This window comes from Apteryx rowi, unplaced genomic scaffold, assembly GCF_003343035.1.
Source record: "Apteryx rowi isolate R43461 unplaced genomic scaffold, aptRow1 scaffold_498, whole genome shotgun sequence".
NCBI lineage: Eukaryota > Metazoa > Chordata > Aves > Apterygiformes > Apterygidae > Apteryx > Apteryx rowi.
Genome location: NW_020450758.1, coordinates 229,824 through 237,320, shown reverse-complemented (window position 1 = coordinate 237,320; position 7,497 = coordinate 229,824). Strand labels below are relative to the sequence as shown.

Sequence of the window (7,497 nt, the reverse complement as noted above, 5' to 3'; positions counted from 1 at the left end):
TCTGGGTGTCCATCCAGACATGGGGGCAGGGTGCACGCAATGACTTTCAACACCAGATGAGTCCAGGACCTGTGGAGGCTCCTTCACAGCCATCTAGAGCAGAACAGCAGCTCCCTGCCCGTCCCTGTCCCTCCAGAGCCCCCAAGCCAGACCCTGCTGTGACCCTCTCCAGGCTGATACCCACGGGAGAATATTGCAGTGGCTCAGCACAGCCTGGACACATCTAGTGTGCCCAGGTGAGACACATGGAGATGCAGGTCACAGCGATGTGAGCAACTCCTATGCCCAACCGTGGACCGGGTGCAGAGGGTTGAGCCTTCTGCCAYCAAATACCAGGCTGAACCAGACCCGGGGGTCTCCAGTCCCCGCTCCGGTCCCTCTTGCTGACAACACCGCCTGTCCCCATGCATGCAAGCCTGTTGGGTGCTGAGGGCTGCCAGCTCRCCCTGGGGGCTGGATGTCCCCTGTAGGCATCTCAGGAGCTTTTCCCATGCTTGGTCTCCTCCTCGAGGGCTCTGCCCTGCAACCTGATGCTGGGAGGGTGCATCCGTCCCAGGGGTGTTCACCTCGAGCCCCCAAAGAAGCCACTGCGCCGTGCCCACTCGTGCCTCTGATGACATCTCTGCCCACGTTGACCCCCGCTAACCCAACGCGCTGCCCCGGGGCCAGGCGGCGGCTTCGCGTGACGCCGTTTGCAGAGTTTGCCTGTGCAGCAGAGCAGCCTCGGCCCAGCTGGGCTGCTGCAAACTCCCTCTCCCTCCCTGGAAAAATCCCCCTGGATGCAGCTGGGGCCCAGCGCAGCCACTTCCCTGCCCCTTCCGCACCAGGCTGGTCTCATCTGGGCACAAACGCCCTCGTTTAGGGGGTTTTAGGGATTTTAGGGACACCGCCCGTGGCCCAGCGCTCCGTGCCAGCTCCCGCTTGGCACAATGCCGGCGCTGTAGCCGCCGCAATATTTCAAGACGGAGCCACCGCGTGATGGATGAGCCTGTTCGCCTCCTTCGAGCAAGCAGCGCGTCCCTGGCACAGCACRACGCGGGGCGCAGCGCCGGGGCCGGGGGTTCGCGGAGCTGCCTTTCCGGGGGGAAAAAACGCCACATTCCCTTTGCTCCTGCGGCCCGTTGCGAGCGCAGGGCTCCGCTGAGCCTCCCCCCACCCCGGCAAGGGGCCGAAAAGCCAGGAAAGGCTCCTTCTCGCGGGGCCGCCGAGCACTGGTGCCTTGCAGCGAGCAAACGTGCTGCTCCAAGCACAGGGATTTCCGTGCTCTGCCCCCGCCAAGCAGCCGTGCGCCCACTTTACCAGGGGTTTTTTGGGGGGGAAAAAAAACTCAAAAATCCACCCCAGGATGCTGGCGCTTTTAATCGCCCTCATTCCCCACTCATCCCGGTGGCTCCCGGCTCCCAAAAGCTCCGGCTCCGGGCTCCCACCCCCTCTGCACAGCGCGCCAGCAGGGACAGCTGCACCCGGCCCCCCCCGCCCGGCCGCCTCCAGGCGCGCTCGCATGTTTATGAAATCCAGGAATCTCATCCCGCTCCGCTTCCTCTCCGGAAAGTCGCCTCTCGCGCCCGCCCCGGGGGACGGAGCACAACCACCTGGGTGCCCCGTTTCGCCGCACCGGGCCGCCGGGATCGGCCCCGGGGTGCCGGATCCCGGTGCTCGCTGCGCCTTGGGGAGCAGAGCCGTGGCGGGGCTGGGAAAAGAGCTGGGATTTAACAGCAGGCTCCTTCCCGTGCGCCTGCCCGGGCTGCCTCGATTCTCGCAGCAGGGCCGACGGTCTCCGTGCAACATTCCCGCGGCGGGGGGGGAGCCGAGAAACCTCTAGGAAATGAATCATTTTCTAGCTGAATGTTCAGCCAAGCTTTTCCATAAAGGCTGCGAGTAAATTCCTTGACAAACGCAGCCCTTTGAGCTGTTCGGAGCCTGGGTGCGTTTATCTTCGCCGCATGCTTTTCCCCGGCTTGCTCAAGGTCAAGCGGAGCGGCGGGTGGGAGAGGGGAGCTCCGACCCGGCTCCCCCCGACCCGCCGCTGGCCCGCGCCGTCACTTGCGGCCCCCGAAACRCCGATTTATCTACCTGGGGATGAGAGGGAAACGATCTAAATGAATTCCCTAAGCGGATTAGCCAAAGTGCATTAGCCCCCGCGTGAACGATTTCATTCGGGATGAGGACGGACACCGGCCGGCCTGGATGACTTCACTCCCGGCGCTAAGTAGCCCCAAATCGAATCAGGGCCGGGCGGATGCTGAGTAAGCAGGTCTTGCGCGGGGCTTCGCGCTCGGCATGCCGCAGAGCCGTGCCRGGGCCCAGGAGCAGCTCCGAGGGATGCTCCGGAGGCTTTGGCTTGCTTTTCCCAGGCATGACTGAGTGCCTCGCTCCCCGTCCCGGTGCAAAGCCCCCGAGCTCGGGATGAGGGTGAGGAGCTCGGCAGGTCCCTACTGCCAAGCCCGGGTGCCGGCGGCCAGGGATTTGCAGTCAGAGCAAGGGAAGGGGAGGCCGGATCCYGGGAAAAGCGCCCCTCGCTTTTCCTGGAGGAGTCGGGGTGGGCTCTGCCCCAAGCAAGCGTCGGCCTCCTTTCCAGCCCGAGCTTGTTTAGCTTCAGCTTCCAGCCTCTGGATCCTGTTACGCTTTCGGCTGACAGGCAAAAGCAAATCACATTTGTATCCGYGCCGGCGGCGGCAGCGGCGATCCGGGATGCAGCCTGCCACCGCCGGGCTCGGCGTGTGCTCGCCGCGGAGCGACCCCCCCCCCTTCCCCCTTCCCCTTTCTCGAGCCCGCGCCGCGCTTCCCCGGCAATCTGGCGGCGTTAAAAATATCCGCCGAGCCGTGACTCATCCTCGCCCCCAGCGGCCACCCGCGCCGCTGGGCCCCTCGTCCCCGCGGGCGCTGCCGGGGGGCCGCCGCTGCCCCCCGCTCCGGCCTCGGGCTGCGGTTAAATATAGCGGAGGCGGCTCGGCGACGCCGAGCTCGCGGCACGGCCCAGGCGCGGGCACGGGGACGGGGGGGGGTCCCCTGGCCGCACCAGGCACCGGGATGAGCCAATGCCCGCGGCCACGCTCCCGCGGAGCTGCCCGGCTCTTCCTGAGCCCGCAGCTGCCCCGCTAGCACCGGCCTTGGGTTCCCGAACGACGTTGCTTCAATCCAAGCGGGCAGCGACAGCCTGCAACCCGAGGCAGCCCCTTAATTACCTCATCTGTTATATCGGGATAATGACTGTAAACGGGAAGGAAACACTTCTGGGATATCTCTGGTCTCCTGATGTTATTTTGCCCTGGGTCCTGTTGCAACAGATAAATGAGGAGCTCGGCACCGCTGGCAGCTGCGCGAGGGCAGCCGGCGGGCACAGCGTGCGGATCCAGGCACGGTGCATGGCTCCAGGCATGGTGCACGGCTCTGGGAACAGCGTGCAGATCCAGGCATGGTGCACAGCTCCAGGCACGGTGCACGGCTCTGGGAACAGCGTGCAGATCCAGGCATGGTGCACAGCTCCAGGCACGGTGCACGGCTCTGGGAACAGTGTGCGGATCCGGGCACGGTGCATGGCTCCAGGCACGATGCACGGCTCTGGGAACAGCGTGCAGCTCTGGGCACAGTGCACAGCTCCGGGCACGACATGTGGATCCAGGCATGGTGCACGGCTCTGGGAACAGTGTGCAGATCCAGGCACGATGCACGGCTCTGGGCACAGCATGCAGCTCTGGGCACAGTGCACGGCTCCGGGCATGGCATGCAGCTCCAGGCACGGTGCACGGCTCCGGGCATGGCATGCAGCTGCAGGCACGGCATGCAGCACTGGGCACAGCGCATGTCTCCGGGCATGGTGCTCCCGAGGGATTTGGCAACTGTGGATGCAAGCACGCAGCCCAGTGGGAACAACCTCCAGGAAAGGCAAGGCCTCGACGCCAGCTCCAAGGGTGCCGCAGGCCTACGGCAGCACTGGGATTCAGCCCAGCCGAAGGGCAAAGGGCTGCGGAGAGCCCGGCACCCACCTCGCAGCGCGGGAGAGCCCCTGCCCCTGCCCGCAGCACCCTGGGGCGCACCGAGCCCCCGTGCCCCGTACGTGCACGCTCCCACCTGGGTGTTTTTTCCCTTTTTTTTTCACCCTGGGAGGAAATTTGCAGGTTCAAGCGTTTCCCTGAGCCTTGCAGGAGGCTGCGGGAGGGGGGAAAAGCAGCAGCGCGTCGCCTTGCCCGCGTTACACGTCCCGGCCGGGCGGCCCCCGCCGATGAAAAGGAGCCCGAGTCAAGGCCGCTTCCTGTTGATGTACTATTGCCGGGAGGACAAACGGCGCTGGGGACCGCGGCCGGCCTCGTCAAGGATTTCCCGTCCCCCGGAACATCGCGGCCTTCTTGGAACAAGGGCCCCGGGCCGGCAAAAATACTCGCCGCTAATTAGCGGCTGATAAGGCAGGAGCTGCAAAGGGCTCGGGACTTCTCCTCCCTCCGGCAGGGAAGGGAAGGAAGTTGTTATTCCAGTGGTAAACAAATCGTGAGGAGCAGATAAATGGCTTGTCAAGCCCCCCTGCCCTCCCCGCCGGAGCCGGTGGCGTTATCCACGCCGGTGGCACGTGCATCGCGGGCAGACGCCGCGCGAGGCAGGCGGCGCCCGATCCAGGCTCCGAGGTGCGGCAAAGCCACGAGCGGGCTTCTCCCCGGTGGGAGATGCCACGGGAAGCAGCAAGCCCGGAGAGCTCGGAGGCGCCGCAGCGAAAACGCTCCGTTATTATTATTAGCCTCCCCGGGGCATGGAGGTATTTATAGCGATTGCTTCACCCGTGCTTATGAGCCCAGCTGCTACGGGGAGCTCGTGCAGCCGGGGTGGCCGGGGTCACCCCACGGGTGCCTGCCGGCCGGGATGGCAACGGCTTTCCTAGACGTYTTCTGGCGGATTAGCAGCGCTTGCCAAAAGGTCTGCGGCTCGGAGGTTCAGCTGGCTGAGCGGGCAGCTGCCTCCAAAAATCAGCCAGCAGGGACCCRGCGCTGGCCGCGGCCGCTGGGATGCCCAGGGCACCCATGGGTGTCGCCGGGCCGGGGTGCTCCGCAATGCCCATGGAGCCGAGCCGCGATTCCCAGCACCGGTCGGGGAAGGGAGCCGGTTGTTCTCACGTCTGCTGCCGGCACTGCGGCCGACGCTAATGCAATCTGCGCGGTGATTAGGGAGCTCATTTGCGAGCCTCGGATTGATCAGGGAAAATCTAATTCCCGGCCATCTGCGGCTGGRGAGGAATTCAATTTGGGGGAGCTCTTGGGAGCCGTCTCCCGCTGGACTGTTTTGGGACCCGGAGAGCAGGGCTCATTCAGCTGCCGGGGACGCGTGGGTCCATTTTTGGGTGCCCTCAAGTGTCCTAGCTCTCCATCTCCATGCGGCCACCGGCCTGCACCACGTTTAGGCGGAAGAGGGACAGATCCATCTGCAGGGACTTGGCCAAGCCAAGAAGGCATGAGAAAATCCCCCCCCCCTGCTCCGGCTAAAAGGCAGCTGCCAGGAAGGATTTTCTTCTCACCGTGCAGCCGGGTTTGGCAGCATCGCGGCAGAGCCGGGCTGGGACGAGTGTCACGGCTCGGAGGTCTCCTGCCCCCGCTTTCGGAGCCAGGGCAGCGGGCGGCTCGGCCGGCTAAAGGATGCAGTTGCAAGGCAAAGAGGAGCAGGGAGCTGGGTTTTCCCTTCGGGAGCGCTTTGGATGGCACGAACGGGGGAGCCGGCCACCCCCCGGCTCAGCCACGGCGCTGGGGGAGCAGAGCCCTCGCCGAGCAGAGGCGGCGCGGCTCGCCGGGCTGCCAACACCTATCAATTAGGCTTGGATTTGTGGGCAAGTCAGCGACTAATTGCCCTGGGGCCTGTGGCTGGGAGAAAGGCTGGGAGCGGCGGCGGTGGAGGGGGGGGGAGAGGCGGGAGGGAGGAGGCCCGAAACGGAGCCGCAGACGTCTCGCTGGAGCATCCTCCGGGCAGGAGCAGGGCGGCCGCGGCGCCAGCCGAGGGGGGAGGTAGGGAAAGCACCAAGCCCTAAATTCACCTCAGTTTTCACCGGGCTCCGGGGCCAAATCGGGCACCACGGGAGGCCAATCCCAATGGGTTTCCAGGCGGATCAGCTCCCCAACCCACTTTACCACTTCTCTCCATCTCCTGGGTGCCCGGGACATGCAGTGGTGCCCTGAAGGAATGCGTCAGCCCCAGCCGGGAAGGAGGTTTGGGCAGAAGGTTTGGGGCTGTGGGCAAAAGCAACCCCAGCGTTGCAGGTAGCCCCACCACCCCCTGCACGTGGGGCCGCTTCTGCCTTAGGTTTTTCATCCGAGGTTTCTCCCAGGAGATGGCCCCGCACCACCCAGCCGTAGGACCCCGGCTCGATGACACAGTCCCATGTAAGAGCGATGTGCTCTGCCCAGGATCAGGKTTTTTTGTGGCTCCTTTTTGGGTCCCCTGGCCACGACAGAGCAGCACGGGGCCCCCATGGGCGGCTGCAAACTGGGCTCCCTCTCCAACGGCCCGAAAACCCCGGCGCAGACCAGCCCCAGCTCAGTTCCTTTCCCTCCGTCAGCAGCTTTCGGTTATTTCCCGTCAAGCGTTTCCTTCCCTTTTCTTCCTAATGCAAAACGCGCGGGTCCCCGCGTCGCACCAGCAACCCCGCAGCAGAGAGGGCCGTGAACCCRCAGTGCCCCGCTCCCCCGTCCCCGCCACCCGGCCGGAGCGCCGTGCCRCGCTGCCGGCGTGGGACATGCCAGCGGCCTCGTGGCATGCTCGGCGGGCAGCGGGGCGCTGAACCCAGCCCTTGCCCAAATTCAGGCGTGGCTGACGGCACGGGGGGGGCAAAGGACGGAGCAGCTGCTTACCCGCCTCCTACGGGGGTGCCTCCTGCCCCCCCCATGCACACAGACCCCATGCAAGGAGAGGAAGGGGGGGGACACAGGGCACGGTGTTGTTGTGGGGGGGCACCCGATCCTGCTCCCCACCCCGGTGCAGACCCACGGAGGGCTGGCCCCACTGCAGGGCACGGGGTCTGCCCCCCACCTCGGCAGCCAGCGACCACCCGCAGCAAAGCCRCGCCGGGGAAAGAAGAGCCGCGCTCTCGGGGCACCCTTGGGCCCCCCCTGCCCAAACCTCGCTGCTACCCGTGACAAGCAGAGCGGAGCAGCTGGACGTGGGCAGAGGAGAGCTGGGGACTCGGCACCCCCAGACGCGAGGCACCCTCAGACCCCCGGACGCATGGACCCCCAAAACCTCAGCACCCGAGACGCATGGGAACCCCAAACCCTCAGCAACACCGGACACGTGGGACCCTCACGTCCCTTGGCACCCCGGATGCATGGGACCCCCAAACCCTCGGCGCTCCCGAATGCATGGGGGACCCCCAAACCCTCGGCAGCGCCGGACGCGTGGGACCCTCAGCACCCCAAGAGGCACGGCACCCCGAGACCCCCGGAGCCCCAGACCCCTTCCCCGCGGGGCGGCGGGGGGCTTACGGCGTCCTGCAGGGTGCCCATGGCGCGGCGCGGCTCGGCGCGG

General features: G+C 66.0%; 1 protein-coding gene across 1 annotated transcript in view; it reads right to left on the bottom strand.

Annotated features, from left to right (window-relative positions):
* Nucleotides 1–7,497, bottom strand: part of PDE2A (phosphodiesterase 2A) — a 54,888-nt gene that overhangs the window by 21,855 nt on the left and 25,536 nt on the right. The window lies entirely within an intron of this gene.